Here is a 22,096-nt window from a genome sequence, read left to right on the forward strand (position 1 = left end):
CAGAGAGTCAGAACACTATCTTTTCTATGGTACAGTAGGTCAGGGCGTGAGAGGGGGGGTTTCTAGTTTAGTTTTTCTATGTTGTTATGTTCTAGTTTTGTATTTCTATGTTGGGTTTTGTTTGGGATGATCTCCAATTAGAGGCAGCTGGTCCTTGTTGTCTCTAATTGGAGATCATACTTAAGTTGGTGTTTGTCCCACCTGGGTTTGTGGGAGATTGTTTTTGAGTTAGTGTATGTTTCAACTCTGCGTCACGGTTTGTTGTTTTTGTTCGTTCAGTTTATTGTGTATGTATTGCATAGTTTCACAGTGAAAATAAAATGTGGAACGATACACACACTGCACTTTGGTCCGCTCCTTCCTACGACAGCCGTGACAGACACCCATTTAACATCCCATCCAAAAGATGACACCTTACACAGGACAATGTCCCCAATCACTGCCCTGGGGTATTGGATTCTTTTTTTTAGACCTGAGGAAAGGGTGCCTCCTACTGGCCCTCCAACACAACTTCCAGCAGCATCTGGTCTCCCATCCAGGGACTGACTAGGACCAACCCTGCTTAGCGTCAGAATCAAGCCAGCAGTGGGATGCAGGGTAGTGTGCTGCTGGTTTTTATTGATTTGATTCATTATATAGGTCTGTGTGGTAGGGAGGTAAACCTTTCTCTCCAGCCCTGCAGCAGGTTGTATTGTGTGGTAGGGAGGTAAACCTTTTTTTGTGGGTGTATCAACTGAGGAGACATGGGCTATATTAAAGCAACACGAGAGGTAACCCGTTGTTGTGCTAAACAGCATTTTTAGCACGGCTGTGCTGCAGTCATAGGTACGAGGCAAAGCAGAGTACCATAGGTCAGCACAGTCGTGCAAATTTTTTTCGATTTTCACAACAACTGGTTACCAATTTAATAAAAAAATTTCAAAAAATGTTATTTTGATAAATGTATTCATAGGCTACCATTTCCTCCCTCAACGAAAATATAGGCCTAGTCCCGACGCATCTGTGTTCTATTGGTTCGGTTACCAGAGACGGGACCCGGGTCGAGAAGTGTTTTTACTGAACGACCCAGTCGAGAAGTGTTTTTACTGAACGACCCAGTCGAGATGTCTTTTTACTGAACGACCCAGTCGAGAAGTCTTTTTACTGAACGACCCAGTATTTTTGTTCTCGAACTATGGACGTGACCCAATCGTTCGTTTCTAAATGTTTGGCAACGCTCTTATCTTGCTAGATAGCCAACTACGGCTAACACAGTCACGTCAAACTGTGTAGCTAGAATAACAGCAAAATAGCTGCACTTGATTTTGTTTGATCTGTTTCTCTATTGACATTTCTTTGTACAGTACAGGGGAACTGTAACTGGTTCATTAAATCATTTATGTCAGCAGCATGCAGTAAATACACTGAAAACATCTTGATCAACTTGATTCTGTGGCAGTTTCATATCTCAGACTGGCAGCTTCATTAAATAGTACCCGCAAAACACCAGTCTCAACGTCAACAGTGAAGAGGTGACTCCGGGATGCTGGCCTTCTTGGCATTTTTCCTATTTTGTTGCCTTACAACCTGGAATTAAAATTGATTTTTGGGGGGTTTGTATCATTTGATTGACACAACATGCCTACCACTTTGAAGATGATAAATATTTTTTATTGTGAAACAAACAAGAAATAAGACAAAAAAAATGAAAACTTGAGCGTGCATAACTATTCACCCCCCCAAAGTCAATACTTTGTAGAGCCAACTTTTGCAGCAATTACAGCTGCAAGTCTCTTGGGGTATGTCTCTATAAGATTGGCACATCTAGCCACTGGGATGTTTGCCCATTCTTCAAGGCAAAACTGATCCACCTCCTTCAAGTTGGATGGGTTCCGCTGGTGTACAGCAATCTTTAAGTCATACCACAGATTGTCAATTGGATTGAGGTCTGGGCTTTGACTAGGCCATTCCAAGACATTTAAATGTTTCCTCTTAAACCACTCGAGTGTTGCTTTATCAGTATGCTTAGAGTCATTGTCCTGCTGGACGGTGAACCTCTGTCCCAGTCTCAAATCTCTTTTATTGACTGAAACAGGTTTCCCTCAAGAATTTCCCTGTATTTAGCGCCATACATCATTCCTTCAATTATGACCAGTTTCCCAGTCCCTGTCAATGAAAAAACATACCCACAGCATGAGGCTGCCACCCCCATGCTTCACTGTGGGGATGGTGTTCTCGGGGTGATGACAGGTATTGGGTTTGCGCCAGACATAGCGTTTTCCTTGATGGCCAAAAAGCTACATTTTAGTCTCATCTAACCAGAGTACCTTCTTCCATATGTTTGGGGAGTCTCCCACATGCCTTTTAGCAAACACCAAACGTGTTTGCTTATTTTTTCATTTAAGCAATGGCTTTTTCCATGGCCACTCTTCTGTAAAACCCAGCACTGTGGAGTGTACGGCTTAAAGTAGTCCTATGGACAGATACTCCAATCTCCGCTGTGGAGCTTTGCAGCTCCATCAGGGCTATCTTTGGTCTCTTTGTTGCCTCTCTGATTAATGCCCTCCTTGCCTGGTCCGTGAGGTTTGGTGGGAGGCCCTCTCTTGGCAGGTTTGTTGTGGTGCCATATTCTTTCCATTTTTTTATAATGGATTTAATGGTGCTCCGTGGGATGTTCAAAGTTTCGGATATTGTTTTTGGTGGTGCCCCTTGCTTAGTGGTGCCCCTTGCTTAGTGGTGTTGCAGACTGGGGCCTTTAAGAACAGGTGTATATATACTGAGATCATGTGACAGATCATGTGACACTTAAATAAAGTCCACTTGTGTGTAAAGTAACTCTGTGACTTCTGAAGGTAATTGGTTGCACCAGATCTTATTTAGGTGCTTCATAGCAAAGAGGGTGAATATATATGAACACACCACTTTTCCGTTTTTATTTATTTTTTGAAACAAGTCATTTTTTTTATTTCACCAATCTGGACTATTTTGTGTTTGTCCATTACATGAAATCCAAATAAAAATCAATTTAAACTACAGGTTGTAATGCAACAAAATAGGAAAAATGCCAAGGGGGGTGAATACTATTGCAAGGAACTGTATTTTCTCACATGTAGGCTGTGTCCCAAATGGCATGCAATTCCCTACATAGTGCATTATCTTTGACAAGGGAACCACAGAAGTAGTGCACTACATAGGGAATGGTGGGTGCCATTTGGGAGGTAGTCCTAGTCTCTCCACACAGCCTCTGTATGTCGGGCAAGCCGGACTATAGCTCAGATGATGAAATCAGAAACAATTTACCCCAAACATATTTTATTTATCACATTATTTCATTTCAAGTTTAGTAACTACATGTCATTTTTTCATTTTTCAAAACTCCCTGTTGATGCATTCATTAACCAAACCATACAATATTATTAACCATAACAAGAGAGACTAGATAACAACCTGGATATATGTAATAGTGTTAGTATTACATAGGTTTCTATACACTGAGCAGGCGCTGGGCCATAGACATGGGCTACATACAGCCCAAATGGCATCCTGATATATTCCCTGTATAGTCAGAAGGAGTGGACTATGTAGGGAATAGGGACTGTGGAGGGAATAGGGACTGTGGAGGGAATAAGGACTGTGTAGGGAATAGGGACTGTGTAGGGAATAGGGACTATGTAGGGAATAGAGACTGTGTAGGGAATAGGGACTGTGTAGGGACTGTGTAGGGAATAGGGACTGTGTAGGGAATAGGGACGGTGGAGGGAATAGGGACTGTGTAGGGAATAGGGACTGTATAGGGACTGTGTAGGGAATAGGGACTGTGTAGGGAATAGGGACTGTGAAGGGAATAGGGACTATGTAGGGAATAGGGACTGTGTAGGGAATAGGGACTGTGTAGGGAATAGGGACTGTGTAGGGAATAGGGACTGTGTAGGGAACAGGGACTGTGTATGGAATAGGGACTGTGTAGGGAATAGGGACTGTGTAGGGAATAGGGACTGTGTAGGGAACAGGGACAGTGTAGGGAATAAGGACTGTGTAGGGAATAGGGACTGTGTAGGGAATAGGGTGCCATGTGGGACGCAGTTATAGTAGACTTCACTGTTACATCATAAAGCTTAGAAACAACAGCTCACATTTGGGCTTAGAGTCCTGGAGTTGGCTTGTTGGGGGTACTGGAGGACTGGAGTTGGCTTGTTGGGGATACTGGAGGACTGGAGTTGGGCTGTGGGGGTACTGGAGGACTGGAGTTGGGCTGTTGGGGTACTGGAGGACTGGAGTTGGGCTGTTGGGGGTACTGGAGGACTGGAGTTGGGCTGTTGGGGTACTGGAGGACTGGAGTTGGGCTGTTGGGGGTACTGGAGGACTGGAGTTGGGCTGTTGGGGGTACTGGAGGACTGGAGTTGGGCTGTGGGGGTACTGGAGGACTGGAGTTGGGCTGTTGGGGGTACTGGAGGACTGGAGTTGGGCTGTTGGGGGTACTGGAGGACCAGGGAAACACTGCACTAGAGCTTACATTAACATAAAACACTGGCTAACCACTGGTGTGGGGGTAAGACTCAGTGGAAATGCATCACCATAGTACTAGACTAGTACTCATAATAAGTCAGTACTGCTGCAGTACTCGTATACAGTACAGTTTAAGTCAGTACTGCTGTAGTACTCTTATATAGTACAGTTTCAGTCAGTACTGCTGTAGTACTCTTATACAGTACAGTTTAAGTCAGTACTGCTGTAGTACTCTTATACAGTACAGTTTCAGTCAGTACCGCTGTAGTACTCTTATACAGTACAGTTTCAGTCAGTACCGCTGTAGTACTCGTATACAGTACAGTTTCAGTCAGTACTGCTGTAGTACTCTTATACAGTACAGTTTCAGTCAGTACTGCTGTAGTACTCTTATACAGTACAGTTTCAGTCAGTACTGCTGTAGTACTCGTATACAGTACAGTTTCAGTCAGTACTGCTGTAGTACTCGTATACAGTACAGTTTCAGTCAGTACTGCTGTAGTACTCGTATACAGTACAGTTTCAGTCAGTACTGCTGTAGTACTCGTATACAGTACAGTTTCAGTCAGTACTGCTGTAGTACTCTTATACAGTACAGTTTCAGTCAGTACTGCTGTAGTACTCATATACAGTACAGTTTCAGTCAGTACTGCTGTAGTACTCGTATACAGTACAGTTTAAGTCAGTACTGCTGTAGTACTCTTATACAGTACAGTTTCAGTCAGTACTGCTGTAGTACTCGTATACAGTACAATTTAAGTCAGTACTGCTGTAGTACTCTTATACAGTACAGTTTCAGTCAGTACTGCTGTAGTACTCATATACAGTACAGTTTAAGTCAGTACTGCTGTAGTACTCTTATACAGTGCAGTTTCAGTCAGTACTGCTGTAGTACTCATATACAGTACAGTTTCAGTCAGTACTGCTGTAGTACTCGTACACAATACAGTTTAAGTCAGTACTGCTGTAGTACTCGTATACAGTACAGTTTCAGTCAGTACTGCTGTAGTACTCGTATACAGTACAGTTTCAGTCAGTACTGCTGTAGTACTCGTATACAGTACAGTTTCAGTCAGTACTGCTGTAGTACTCGTATACAGTACAATTTAAGTCAGTACTGCTGTAGTACTCGTATACAGTACAGTTTCAGTCAGTACTGCTGTAGTACTCTTATACAGTACAATTTAAGTCAGTGCTGCTGTAGTACTCTTATACAGTACAGTTTTACTATGCAATTAGCTGTAGCCCCTAACATGGCGATCAATCATCAATAATATCATGAAGTTGGATAAAAATATTGATCATATTTATAATTCGCATTGACATTGATAAATGGTGCTGGACTGTAATTAAGGTTATGAGGTACACTAGTGACTTTACATTGAGCCCTGGTAATGGGAGCCTGGTACCAGAGTTATCGGGTACACTGGTGACTCAGCTAGTCTGTTGAACTCTACAGGGGGGAAACAATGAGCTCTGTAAGGGTTACACTGCAGGGGGAAACAATGGGCTCTGTAAGGGTTACACTGCAGGGGGAAACAATGAGCTCTGTAAGGGTTACACTGCAGGGGGAAACAATGAGCTCTGTAAGGGTTACACTGCAGGGGAAAACAATGAGCTCTGTAAGGGTTACACTGCAGGGGGAAACAATGAGCTCTGTAAGGGTTACACTGCAGGGGGAAACAATGAGCTCTGTCAGGGTTACACTGCAGGTGGAAACAATGAGCTCTGTAAGGGTTACACTGCAGGGGGAAACAATAGGCTCTGTAAGGGTTACACTGCAGGGGGAAACAATGAGCTCTGTCAGGGTTACACTGCAGGGGGAAACAATGAGCTCTGTAAGAGTTACACTGCAGGGGGAAACAATGAGCTCTGTAAGGGTTACACTGCAGGGGGAAACAATGAGCTCTGTAAGGGTTACACTGCAGGGGGAAACAATGAGCTCTGTCAGAGTTACACTGCAGGGGGAAACAATGAGCTCTGTAAGGGTTACACTGCAGGGGGAAACAATGAGCTCTGTCAGAGTTACACTGCAGGGGGAAACAATGAGCTCTGTAAGGGTTACACTGCAGGGGGAAACAATGAGCTCTGTAAGGGTTACACTGCAGGGGGAAACAATGAGCTCTGTAAGGGTTACACTGCAGGGGGAAACAATGAGCTCTGTCAGAGTTACACTGCAGGTGATTTTCACTAACATCTACCATGCTTTCATCACCATGTTAGATTTTGTTTTTGTTCTTGAATTATCTGGTGCCAGGAGAGAAAGATAAGAGTACAGATGTAGGATCTTAATTTGAGCCAGTTTGCTGCAGCAGGAAAATAATCCTGCAGCAACAGGAAATGTCAATAGTTTTTTGTGGATTATAATTCATATACTTTTTTGTAGTGGTTGATAGGTTTTTCGTTATGGTAAATCAAGTTTGACATTTTTAAGGGGAAATTACAAACTTTATATGCCTTTTAAAACCTTGAATTACCATACAATTTTGCATTTCCTGCTGTGCAAGAAATTCCTGCAGCAGGATGATCAAATTATGATATGGCATCTGTAGTCGACTGACAATTCAGGTGGTTGACTTTAAGTGCAAAATCAATGCACTGTATGTTGAAACAGTAAGGTGTGATCTGAATATGACTTCGCTGTATATAGGCTAATCCCTCTGCAGTTTTGGGGTGTGGTGTTCTGTATGCAAAAATGTGCCTCTGAATATGCCTGTTTGGTTCATTCAGCACGTCTGTAGTTTACAGTACGGTGTTGTACTTATTTAATGTAGTACTACATACTGAGTATGTAGTTTACAGTACGGTTTTGTTCCTATTTAATGTAGTACTACATACTAAGTCTGTAGTTTACAGTACGGTGTTGTACTTATTTAATGTAGTGGTACATACTGAGTCTGTAGTTTAACGTATGGTGTTGTTCCTATTTAATGTAGTGCTACATACTGAGTCTGTAGTTTACAGTACAGTGTTGTTCCTATTTAATGTAGTGCTGGTACATACTGAGTCTGTAGTTTACAGTATGGTGTTGTAATTATTTAATGTAGTGCTGGTACATACTGAGTCTGTAGTTTACAGTACGGTGTTGTTCCTATTTAATGTAGTACTACATACCGAGTCTGTAGTTTACAGTACGGTGTTGTACTTATTTAATGTAGTACTACATACTGAGTCTAGTTTACAGTATGGTGTTGTTCCTATTTAATGTAGTGCTACATACTGAGTCTGTAGTTTACAGTACGGTGTTGTTCCTATTTAATGTAGTACTATATACTGAGTCTGTAGTTTACAGTACTGTGTTGTACTTATTTAATGTAGTGGTAGATACTGAGTCTGTAGTTTACAGTACGGTGTTGTACTTATTTAATGTAGTACTACATACTGAGTCTGTAGTTTACAGTATGGTGTTGTACTTATTTAATGTAGTGCTGGTACATACTGAGTCTGTAGTTTACAGTACGGTGTTGTACTTATTTAATGTAGTACTACATACTGAGTCTGTAGTTTACAGTACAGTGTTGTTCCTATTTAATGTAGTGCTGGTACATACTGAGTCTGTAGTTTACAGTATGGTGTTGTACTTATTTAATGTAGTGCTGGTACATACTGAGTCTGTAGTTTACAGTACGGTGTTGTTCCTATTTAATGTAGTACTACATACCGAGTCTGTAGTTTACAGTACGGTGTTGTACTTATTTAATGTAGTACTACATACTGAGTCTAGTTTACAGTATGGTGTTGTTCCTATTTAATGTAGTGCTACATACTGAGTCTGTAGTTTACAGTACGGTGTTGTTCCTATTTAATGTAGTACTATATACTGAGTCTGTAGTTTACAGTACGGTGTTGTACTTATTTAATGTAGTGGTAGATACTGAGTCTGTAGTTTACAGTACGGTGTTGTACTTATTTAATGTAGTACTACATACTGAGTCTGTAGTTTACAGTATGATGTTGTACTTATTTAATGTAGTGCTGGTACATACTGAGTCTGTAGTTTACAGTACGGTGTTGTTCCTATTTAATGTAGTACTACATACTGAGTCTGTAGTTTACAGTACGGTGTTGTACTTATTTAATGTAGTACTACATACTGAGTCTGTTGTTTACAGTACGGTGTTGTACTTATTTAATGTAGTGCTGGTACATACTGAGTCTGTAGTTTACAGTACGGTGTTGTACTTATTTAATGTAGTGCTGGTACATACTGAGTCTGTAGTTTACAGTATGGTGTTGTTCCTATTTAATGTAGTACTATATACTGAGTCTGTAGTTTACAGTACGGTGTTGTTCCTATTTAATGTAGTACTACATACTGAGTCTGTAGTTTACAGTACGGTGTTGTACTTATTTAATGTAGTACTACATACTGAGTCTGTAGTGTACAGTACGGTGTTGTTCCTATTTAATGTAGTGCTACATACTGAGTCTGTAGTTTACAGTACGGTGTTGTACTTATTTAATGTAGTACTACATACTGATTCTGTAGTTTACAGTATGGTGTTGTTCCTATTTAATGTAGTGCTACATACTGAGTCTGTAGTTTACAGTACGGTGTTGTACTTATTTCATGTAGTACTACATACTGAGTCTGTAGTTTACAGTATGGTGTTGTTCCTATTTAATGTAGTACTAAATACTGAGTCTGTAGTTTACAGTATGGTGTTGTTCCTATTTAGTACTACATACTGAGTCTGTAGTTTACAGTACGGTGTTGTACTTATTTAATGTAGTACTACATACTGAGCCTGTAGTTTACATTATGGTGTTGTTCCTATTTAATGTAGTGCTGGTACATACTGAGTCTGTAGTTTACAGTACGGTGTTGTACTTATACATACTGAGTCTGTAGTTTACAGTACGGTGTTGTACTTATTTAATATAGTGCTGGTACATACTGAGTCTGTAGTTTACAGTACGGTGTTGTTCCTATTTAATGTAGTACTACATACTGAGTCTGTAGTTTACAGTACGGTGTTGTACTTATTTAATGTAGTGGTACATACTGAGTCTGTAGTTTACAGTACGGTGTTGTACTTATTTAATGTAGTACTACATACTGAGTCTGTAGTTTACAGTACGGTGTTGTACTTATTTAATGTAGTGGTGGTACATACTGAGTCTGTAGTTTACAGTACGGTGTTGTACTTATTTAATGTAGTACTACATACTGAGTCTGTAGTTTACAGTACGGTGTTGTACTTATTTAATGTAGTGCTGGTACATACTGAGTCTGTAGTTTACAGTACGGTGTTGTTCCGATTTAATGTAGTACTACATACTGAGTCTGTAGTTTACAGTACGGTGTTGTACTTATTTAATGTAGTACTACATACTGAGTCTGTAGTTTACAGTACGGTGTTGTACTTATTTAATGTAGTGCTGGTACATACTGAGTCTGTAGTTTACAGTACGGTGTTGTTCCGATTTAATGTAGTACTACATACTGAGTCTGTAGTTTACAGTACGGTGTTGTACTTATTTAATGTAGTACTACATACTGAGTCTGTAGTTTACAGTACGGTGTTGTACTTATTTAATGTAGTGGTGGTACATACTGAGTCTGTAGTTTACAGTACGGTGTTGTACTTATTTAATGTAGTACTACATACTGAGTCTGTAGTTTACAGTACGGTGTTGTACTTATTTAATTTAGTGCTGGTACATACTGAGTCTGTAGTTTACAGTACGGTGTTGTTCCGATTTAATGTAGTACTACATACTGAGTCTGTAGTTTACAGTACGGTGTTGTACTTATTTAATGTAGTACTACATACTGTTTCTGTAGTTTACAGTACGGTGTTGTACTTATTTAATGTAGTGGTGGTACATACTGAGTCTGTAGTTTACAGTACGGTGTTGTACTTATTTAATGTAGTACTACATACTGAGTCTGTAGTTTACAGTACGGTGTTGTACTTATTTAATGTAGTGCTGGTACATACTGAGTCTGTAGTTTACAGTACGGTGTTGTTCCGATTTAATGTAGTACTACATACTGAGTCTGTAGTTTACCGTATGGTGTTGTTCCTATTTAATGTAGTGCTACATACTGAGTCTGTAATTTACAGTACAGTCTTGTTCCTATTTAATGTAGTGCTGGTACATACTGAGTCTGTAGTTTACAGTATGGTGTTGTACTTATTTAATATAGTGCTGGTACATACTGAGTCTGTAGTTTACAGTACGGTGTTGTACCTATTTAATGTAGTACTACATACTGAGTGTAGTTTACAGTATGATGTTGTACTTATTTAATGTAGTGCTGGTACATACTGAGTCTGTAGTTTACAGTACGGTGTTGTTCCTATTTAATGTAGTACTACATACTGAGTCTGTAGTTTACAGTACGGTGTTGTACTTATTTAATGTAGTACTACATACTGAGTCTGTTGTTTACAGTACGGTGTTGTACTTATTTAATGTAGTGCTGGTACATACTGAGTCTGTAGTTTACAGTACGGTGTTGTATTTTACAGTACGGTGTTGTACTTATTTAATGTAGTGCTGGTACATACTGAGTCTGTAGTGTACAGTACGGTGTTGTTCCTATTTAATGTAGTGCTACATACTGAGTCTGTAGTTTACAGTACGGTGTTGTACTTGTTTAATGTAGTACTACATACTGATTCTGTAGTTTACAGTATGGTGTTGTTCCTATTTAATGTAGTGCTACATACTGAGTCTGTAGTTTACAGTACGGTGTTGTGCTTATTTCATGTAGTACTACATACTGAGTCTGTAGTTTACAGTATGGTGTTGTTCCTATTTAATGTAGTACTAAATACTGAGTCTGTAGTTTACAGTATGGTGTTGTTCCTATTTAGTACTACATACTGAGTCTGTAGTTTACAGTACGATGTTGTACTTATTTAATGTAGTACTACATACTGAGTCTGTAGTTTACAGTATGGTGTTGTTCCTATTTAATGTAGTACTACATACTGAGTCTGTAGTTTACAGTACGGTGTTGTACTTATACATACTGAGTCTGTAGTTTACAGTACGGTGTTGTACTTATTTAATGTAGTGCTGGTACATACTGAGTCTGTAGTTTACCGTATGGTGTTGTTCCTATTTAATGTAGTGCTACATACTGAGTCTGTAATTTACAGTACAGTGTTGTTCCTATTTAATGTAGTGCTGGTACATACTGAGTCTGTAGTTTACAGTATGGTGTTGTACTTATTTAATATAGTGCTGGTACATACTGAGTCTGTAGTTTACAGTACGGTGTTGTTCCTATTTAATGTAGTACTACATACTGAGTCTGTAGTTTACAGTACGGTGTTGTACTTATTTAATGTAGTACTACATACTGAGTCTGTAGTTTACAGTATGGTGTTGTTCCTATTTAATGTAGTACTATATACTGAGTCTGTAGTTTACAGTACGGTGTTGTACTTATTTAATGTAGTGGTACATACTGAGTCTGTAGTTTACAGTACGGTGTTGTACTTATTTAATGTAGTACTACATACTGAGTCTGTAGTTTACAGTACGGTGTTGTACTTATTTAATGTAGTGGTGGTACATACTGAGTCTGTAGTTTACAGTACGGTGTTGTACTTATTTAATGTACTACTACATACTGAGTCTGTAGTTTACAGTACGGTGTTGTACTTATTTAATGTAGTGCTGGTACATACTGAGTCTGTAGTTTACAGTACGGTGTTGTTCCGATTTAATGTAGTACTACATACTGAGTCTGTAGTTTACAGTACGGTGTTGTACTTATTTAATGTAGTACTACATACTGAGTCTGTAGTTTACAGTACGGTGTTGTACTTATTTAATGTAGTGCTGGTACATACTGAGTCTGTAGTTTACAGTACGGTGTTGTTCCGATTTAATGTAGTACTACATACTGAGTCTGTAGTTTACCGTATGGTGTTGTTCCTATTTAATGTAGTGCTACATACTGAGTCTGTAATTTACAGTACAGTCTTGTTCCTATTTAATGTAGTGCTGGTACATACTGAGTCTGTAGTTTACAGTATGGTGTTGTACTTATTTAATATAGTGCTGGTACATACTGAGTCTGTAGTTTACAGTACGGTGTTGTACTTATTTAATGTAGTACTACATACTGAGTCTGTAGTTTACAGTATGATGTTGTACTTATTTAATGTAGTGCTGGTACATACTGAGTCTGTAGTTTACAGTACGGTGTTGTTCCTATTTAATGTAGTACTACATACTGAGTCTGTAGTTTACAGTACGGTGTTGTACTTATTTAATGTAGTACTACATACTGAGTCTGTTGTTTACAGTACGGTGTTGTACTTATTTAATGTAGTGCTGGTACATACTGAGTCTGTAGTTTACAGTACGGTGTTGTACTTATTTAATGTAGTGCTGGTACATACTGAGTCTGTAGTTTACAGTATGGTGTTGTTCCTATTTAATGTAGTACTATATACTGAGTCTGTAGTTTACAGTACGGTGTTGTTCCTATTTAATGTAGTACTACATACTGAGTCTGTAGTTTACAGTACGGTGTTGTACTTATTTAATGTAGTACTACATACTCAGTCTGTAGTGTACAGTACGGTGTTGTTCCTATTTAATGTAGTGCTACATACTGAGTCTGTAGTTTACAGTACGGTGTTGTACTTATTTAATGTAGTACTACATACTGATTCTGTAGTTTACAGTATGGTGTTGTTCCTATTTATGTAGTGCTACATACTGAGTCTGTAGTTTACAGTACGGTGTTGTACTTATTTCATGTAGTACTACATACTGAGTCTGTAGTTTACAGTATGGTGTTGTTCCTATTTAATGTAGTACTAAATACTGAGTCTGTAGTTTACAGTATGGTGTTGTTCCTATTTAGTACTACATACTGAGTCTGTAGTTTACAGTACGGTGTTGTACTTATTTAATGTAGTACTACATACTGAGTCTGTAGTTTACAGTATGGTGTTGTTCCTATTTAATGTAGTACTACATACTGAGTCTGTAGTTTAGAGTACGGTGTTGTACTTATACATACTGAGTCTGTAGTTTACAGTACGGTGTTGTACTTATTTAATGTAGTGCTGGTACATACTGAGTCTGTAGTTTACCGTATGGTGTTGTTCCTATTTAATGTAGTGCTACATACTGAGTCTGTAATTTACAGTACAGTGTTGTTCCTATTTAATGTAGTGCTGGTAGATACTGAGTCTGTAGTTTACAGTATGGTGTTGTACTTATTTAATATAGTGCTGGTACATACTGAGTCTGTAGTTTACAGTACGGTGTTGTACTTATTTAATGTAGTACTACATACTGAGTCTGTAGTTTACAGTACGGTGTTGTTCCTATTTAATGTAGTACTATATACTGAGTCTGTAGTTTACAGTACGGTGTTGTTCCGATTTAATGTAGTACTACATACTGAGTCTGTAGTTTACAGTACAGTGTTGTACTTATTTAATGTAGTACTACATACTGTTTCTGTAGTTTACAGTACGGTGTTGTACTTATTTAATGTAGTGGTGGTACATACTGAGTCTGTAGTTTACAGTACGGTGTTGTACTTATTTAATGTAGTACTACATACTGAGTCTGTAGTTTACAGTACGGTGTTGTACTTATTTAATGTAGTGCTGGTACATACTGAGTCTGTAGTTTACAGTACGGTGTTGTTCCGATTTAATGTAGTACTACATACTGAGTCTGTAGTTTACCGTATGGTGTTGTTCCTATTTAATGTAGTGCTACATACTGAGTCTGTAATTTACAGTACAGTCTTGTTCCTATTTAATGTAGTGCTGGTACATACTGAGTCTGTAGTTTACAGTATGGTGTTGTACTTATTTAATATAGTGCTGGTACATACTGAGTCTGTAGTTTACAGTACGGTGTTGTACCTATTTAATGTAGTACTACATACTGAGTCTGTAGTTTACAGTATGATGTTGTACTTATTTAATGTAGTGCTGGTACATACTGAGTCTGTAGTTTACAGTACGGTGTTGTTCCTATTTAATGTAGTACTACATACTGAGTCTGTAGTTTACAGTACGGTGTTGTACTTATTTAATGTAGTACTACATACTGAGTCTGTTGTTTACAGTACGGTGTTGTACTTATTTAATGTAGTGCTGGTACATACTGAGTCTGTAGTTTACAGTACGGTGTTGTACTTATTTAATGTAGTGCTGGTACATACTGAGTCTGTAGTTTACAGTATGGTGTTGTTCCTATTTAATGTAGTACTATATACTGAGTCTGTAGTTTACAGTACGGTGTTGTTCCTATTTAATGTAGTACTACATACTGAGTCTGTAGTTTACAGTACGGTGTTGTACTTATTTAATGTAGTACTACATACTGAGTCTGTAGTGTACAGTACGGTGTTGTTCCTATTTAATGTAGTGCTACATACTGAGTCTGTAGTTTACAGTACGGTGTTGTACTTGTTTAATGTAGTACTACATACTGATTCTGTAGTTTACAGTATGGTGTTGTTCCTATTTAATGTAGTGCTACATACTGAGTCTGTAGTTTACAGTACGGTGTTGTACTTATTTCATGTAGTACTACATACTGAGTCTGTAGTTTACAGTATGGTGTTGTTCCTATTTAATGTAGTACTAAATACTGAGTCTGTAGTTTACAGTATGGTGTTGTTCCTATTTAGTACTACATACTGAGTCTGTAGTTTACAGTACGGTGTTGTACTTATTTAATGTAGTACTACATACTGAGTCTGTAGTTTACAGTATGGTGTTGTTCCTATTTAATGTAGTACTACATACTGAGTCTGTAGTTTACAGTACGGTGTTGTACTTATACATACTGAGTCTGTAGTTTACAGTACGGTGTTGTACTTATTTAATGTAGTGCTGGTACATACTGAGTCTGTAGTTTACCGTATGGTGTTGTTCCTATTTAATGTAGTGCTACATACTGAGTCTGTAATTTACAGTACAGTGTTGTTCCTATTTAATGTAGTGCTGGTACATACTGAGTCTGTAGTTTACAGTATGGTGTTGTACTTATTTAATATAGTGCTGGTACATACTGAGTCTGTAGTTTACAGTACGGTGTTGTTCCTATTTAATGTAGTACTACATACTGAGTCTGTAGTTTACAGTACGGTGTTGTACTTATTTAATGTAGTACTACATACTGAGTCTGTAGTTTACAGTATGGTGTTGTTCCTATTTAATGTAGTACTATATACTGAGTCTGTAGTTTACAGTACGGTGTTGTACTTATTTAATGTAGTGGTACATACTGAGTCTGTAGTTTACAGTACGGTGTTGTACTTATTTAATGTAGTACTACATACTGAGTCTGTAGTTTACAGTACGGTGTTGTACTTATTTAATGTAGTGGTGGTACATACTGAGTCTGTAGTTTACAGTACGGTGTTGTACTTATTTAATGTAGTACTACATACTGAGTCTGTAGTTTACAGTACGGTGTTGTACTTATTTAATGTAGTGCTGGTACATACTGAGTCTGTAGTTTACAGTACGGTGTTGTTCCGATTTAATGTAGTACTACATACTGAGTCTGTAGTTTACAGTACGGTGTTGTACTTATTTAATGTAGTACTACATACTGAGTCTGTAGTTTACAGTACGGTGTTGTACTTATTTAATGTAGTGCTGGTACATACTGAGTCTGTAGTTTACAGTACGGTGTTGTTCCGATTTAATGTAGTACTACATACTGAGTCTGTAGTTTACCGTATGGTGTTGTTCCTATTTAATGTAGTGCTACATACTGAGTCTGTAGTTTACAGTACAGTCTTGTTCCTATTTAATGTAGTGCTGGTACATACTGAGTCTGTAGTTTACAGTACGGTGTTGTACTTATTTAATATAGTGCTGGTACATACTGAGTCTGTAGTTTACAGTACGGTGTTGTACTTATTTAATGTAGTACTACATACTGAGTGTAGTTTACAGTATGATGTTGTACTTATTTAATGTAGTGCTGGTACATACTGAGTCTGTAGTTTACAGTACGGTGTTGTTCCTATTTAATGTAGTACTACATACTGAGTCTGTAGTTTACAGTACGGTGTTGTACTTATTTAATGTAGTACTACATACTGAGTCTGTTGTTTACAGTACGGTGTTGTACTTATTTAATGTAGTGCTGGTACATACTGAGTCTGTAGTTTACAGTACGGTGTTGTACTTATTTAATGTAGTGCTGGTACATACTGAGTCTGTAGTTTACAGTACGGTGTTGTTCCTATTTAATGTAGTACTATATACTGAGTCTGTAGTTTACAGTACGGTGTTGTTCCTATTTAATGTAGTACTACATACTGAGTCTGTAGTTTACAGTACGGTGTTGTACTTATTTAATGTAGTACTACATACTCAGTCTGTAGTGTACAGTACGGTGTTGTTCCTATTTAATGTAGTGCTACATACTGAGTCTGTAGTTTACAGTACGGTGTTGTACTTGTTTCATGTAGTACTACATACTGATTCTGTAGTTTACAGTATGGTGTTGTTCCTATTTAATGTAGTGCTACATACTGAGTCTGTAGTTTACAGTACGGTGTTGTACTTATTTCATGTAGTACTACATACTGAGTCTGTAGTTTACAGTATGGTGTTGTTCCTATTTAATGTAGTACTAAATACTGAGTCTGTAGTTTACAGTATGGTGTTGTTCCTATTTAGTACTACATACTGAGTCTGTAGTTTACAGTACGGTGTTGTACTTATTTAATGTAGTACTGACATACTGAGTCTGTAGTTTACAGTATGGTGTTGTTCCTATTTAATGTAGTACTACATACTGAGTCTGTAGTTTACAGTACGGTGTTGTACTTATCTACATACTGAGTCTGTAGTTTACAGTACGGTGTTGTACTTATTTAATGTAGTGCTGGTACATACTGAGTCTGTAGTTTACCGTACGGTGTTGTTCCTATTTAATGTAGTGCTACATACTGAGTCTGTAGTTTACAGTACGGTGTTGTTCCTATTTAATGTAGTGCTGGTACATACTGAGTCTGTAGTTTACAGTATGGTGTTGTACTTATTTAATATAGTGCTGGTACATACTGAGTCTGTAGTTTACAGTACGGTGTTGTTCCTATTTAATGTAGTACTACATACTGAGTCTGTAGTTTACAGTACGGTGTTGTACTTATTTAATGTAGTACTACATACTGAGTCTGTAGTTTACAGTACGGTGTTGTTCCTATTTAATGTAGTACTATATACTGAGTCTGTAGTTTACAGTACGGTGTTGTACTTATTTAATGTAGTGGTACATACTGAGTCTGTAGTTTACAGTACGGTGTTGTACTTATTTAATGTAGTACTACATACTGAGTCTGTAGTTTACAGTACGGTGTTGTACTTATTTAATGTAGTGGTGGTACATACTGAGTCTGTAGTTTACAGTACGGTGTTGTACTTATTTAATGTAGTACTACATACTGAGTCTGTAGTTTACAGTACGGTGTTGTACTTATTTAATGTAGTGCTGGTACATACTGAGTCTGTAGTTTACAGTACGGTGTTGTTCCGATTTAATGTAGTACTACATACTGAGTCTGTAGTTTACAGTACGGTGTTGTACTTATTTAATGTAGTACTACATACTGAGTCTGTAGTTTACAGTACGGTGTTGTACTTATTTAATGTAGTGCTGGTACATACTGAGTCTGTAGTTTACAGTACGGTGTTGTTCCGATTTAATGTAGTACTACATACTGAGTCTGTAGTTTACCGTATGGTGTTGTTCCTATTTAATGTAGTGCTACATACTGAGTCTGTAATTTACAGTACAGTCTTGTTCCTATTTAATGTAGTGCTGGTACATACTGAGTCTGTAGTTTACAGTATGGTGTTGTACTTATTTAATATAGTGCTGGTACATACTGAGTCTGTAGTTTACAGTACGGTGTTGTACTTATTTAATGTAGTACTACATACTGAGTCTGTAGTTTACAGTATGATGTTGTACTTATTTAATGTAGTGCTGGTACATACTGAGTCTGTAGTTTACAGTACGGTGTTGTTCCTATTTAATGTAGTACTACATACTGAGTCTGTAGTTTACAGTACGGTGTTGTACTTATTTAATGTAGTACTACATACTGAGTCTGTTGTTTACAGTACGGTGTTGTACTTATTTAATGTAGTGCTGGTACATACTGAGTCTGTAGTTTACAGTACGGTGTTGTACTTATTTAATGTAGTGCTGGTACATACTGAGTCTGTAGTTTACAGTATGGTGTTGTTCCTATTTAATGTAGTACTATATACTGAGTCTGTAGTTTACAGTACGGTGTTGTTCCTATTTAATGTAGTACTACATACTGAGTCTGTAGTTTACAGTACGGTGTTGTACTTATTTAATGTAGTACTACATACTCAGTCTGTAGTGTACAGTACGGTGTTGTTCCTATTTAATGTAGTGCTACATACTGAGTCTGTAGTTTACAGTACGGTGTTGTACTTATTTCATGTAGTACTACATACTGAGTCTGTAGTTTACAGTATGGTGTTGTTCCTATTTAATGTAGTACTAAATACTGAGTCTGTAGTTTACAGTATGGTGTTGTTCCTATTTAGTACTACATACTGAGTCTGTAGTTTACAGTACGGTGTTGTACTTATTTAATGTAGTACTACATACTGAGTCTGTAGTTTACAGTATGGTGTTGTTCCTATTTAATGTAGTACTACATACTGAGTCTGTAGTTTAGAGTACGGTGTTGTACTTATACATACTGAGTCTGTAGTTTACAGTACGGTGTTGTACTTATTTAATGTAGTGCTGGTACATACTGAGTCTGTAGTTTACCGTATGGTGTTGTTCCTATTTAATGTAGTGCTACATACTGAGTCTGTAATTTACAGTACAGTGTTGTTCCTATTTAATGTAGTGCTGGTACATACTGAGTCTGTAGTTTACAGTATGGTGTTGTACTTATTTAATATAGTGCTGGTACATACTGAGTCTGTAGTTTACAGTACGGTGTTGTACTTATTTAATGTAGTACTACATACTGAGTCTGTAGTTTACAGTACGGTGTTGTTCCTATTTAATGTAGTACTATATACTGAGTCTGTAGTTTACAGTACGGTGTTGTACTTATTTAATGTAGTGGTACATACTGAGTCTGTAGTTTACAGTACGGTGTTGTACTTATTTAATGTAGTACTACATACTGAGTCTGTAGTTTACAGTACGGTGTTGTACTTATTTAATGTAGTGGTGGTACATACTGAGTCTGTAGTTTACAGTACGGTGTTGTACTTATTTAATGTAGTACTACATACTGAGTCTGTAGTTTACAGTACGGTGTTGTACTTATTTAATGTAGTGCTGGTACATACTGAGTCTGTAGTTTACAGTACGGTGTTGTTCCGATTTAATGTAGTACTACATACTGAGTCTGTAGTTTACAGTACGGTGTTGTACTTATTTAATGTAGTACTACATACTGAGTCTGTAGTTTACAGTACGGTGTTGTACTTATTTAATGTAGTGCTGGTACATACTGAGTCTGTAGTTTACAGTACGGTGTTGTTCCGATTTAATGTAGTACTACATACTGAGTCTGTAGTTTACAGTACGGTGTTGTACTTATTTAATGTAGTACTACATACTGTTTCTGTAGTTTACAGTACGGTGTTGTACTTATTTAATGTAGTGGTGGTACATACTGAGTCTGTAGTTTACAGTACGGTGTTGTACTTATTTAATGTAGTACTACATACTGAGTCTGTAGTTTACAGTACGGTGTTGTACTTATTTAATGTAGTGCTGGTACATGCTGAGTCTGTAGTTTACAGTACGGTGTTGTTCCGATTTAAGGTAGTACTACATACTGAGTCTGTAGTTTACCGTATGGTGTTGTTCCTATTTAATGTAGTGCTACATACTGAGTCTGTAATTTACAGTACAGTCTTGTTCCTATTTAATGTAGTGCTGGTACATACTGAGTCTGTAGTTTACAGTATGGTGTTGTACTTATTTAATATAGTGCTGGTACATACTGAGTCTGTAGTTTACAGTACGGTGTTGTTCCTATTTAATGTAGTACTACATACTGAGTCTGTAGTTTACAGTACGGTGTTGTACTTATTTAATGTAGTACTACATACTGAGTCTGTAGTTTACAGTACGGTGTTGTTCCTATTTAATGTAGTACTATATACTGAGTCTGTAGTTTACAGTACGGTGTTGTACTTATTTAATGTAGTGGTACATACTGAGTCTGTAGTTTACAGTACGGTGTTGTACTTATTTAATGTAGTACTACATACTGAGTCTGTAGTTTACAGTACGGTGTTGTACTTATTTAATGTAGTGGTGGTACATACTGAGTCTGTAGTTTACAGTACGGTGTTGTACTTATTTAATGTAGTACTACATACTGAGTCTGTAGTTTACAGTACGGTGTTGTACTTATTTAATGTAGTGCTGGTACATACTGAGTCTGTAGTTTACCGTATGGTGTTGTTCCTATTTAATGTAGTGCTACATACTGAGTCTGTAATTTACAGTACAGTCTTGTTCCTATTTAATGTAGTGCTGGTACATACTGAGTCTGTAGTTTACAGTATGGTGTTGTACTTATTTAATATAGTGCTGGTACATACTGAGTCTGTAGTTTACAGTACGGTGTTGTTCCTATTTAATGTAGTACTACATACTGAGTCTGTAGTTTACAGTACGGTGTTGTACTTATTTAATGTAGTACTACATACTGAGTCTGTAGTTTACAGTACGGTGTTGTTCCTATTTAATGTAGTACTATATACTGAGTCTGTAGTTTACAGTACGGTGTTGTACTTATTTAATGTAGTGGTACATACTGAGTCTGTAGTTTACAGTACGGTGTTGTACTTATTTAATGTAGTACTACATACTGAGTCTGTAGTTTACAGTACGGTGTTGTACTTATTTAATGTAGTGGTGGTACATACTGAGTCTGTAGTTTACAGTACGGTGTTGTACTTATTTAATGTAGTACTACATACTGAGTCTGTAGTTTACAGTACGGTGTTGTACTTATTTAATGTAGTGCTGGTACATACTGAGTCTGTAGTTTACAGTACGGTGTTGTTCCGATTTAATGTAGTACTACATACTGAGTCTGTAGTTTACAGTACGGTGTTGTACTTATTTAATGTAGTACTACATACTGAGTCTGTATTTTACAGTACGGTGTTGTACTTATTTAATGTAGTGCTGGTACATACTGAGTCTGTAGTTTACAGTATGGTGTTGTTCCTATTTAATGTAGTGCTGGTACATAAACCATTCAATTTCCAGGGATTTATTCAAGTGGATTAGCTACTAATCTATGTAAAAAGGGCTTTATAAATACATTTCATTGATTGATCGATTGATTAGCTGCATTGCTTCAAAGCTTCCAGTGACAACATGGTGAGCAAAGAACCGTTAAGCTCATAGAGGTGAAATGTCTCTTCATTCCCGTCAACAAAGGCAAACATATTAAAATAGTCATTCTATAAAAACACTTAATGAAATAGAGTTTAATACCTTTATCAACTACAGTAGTTCATTCATTGCCCTTTTATTTATTTAGTCAAAGGCTGGTTTAACGATTCCTCCCGCCCTGATACAACATATACCTCAATCCATGCTGTACCTTCTA

The sequence above is a fragment of the Salmo salar genome, chromosome ssa13 (genome assembly GCF_905237065.1).
Source record: "Salmo salar chromosome ssa13, Ssal_v3.1, whole genome shotgun sequence".
In the NCBI taxonomy this organism is placed as follows: Eukaryota; Metazoa; Chordata; class Actinopteri; order Salmoniformes; family Salmonidae; genus Salmo; species Salmo salar.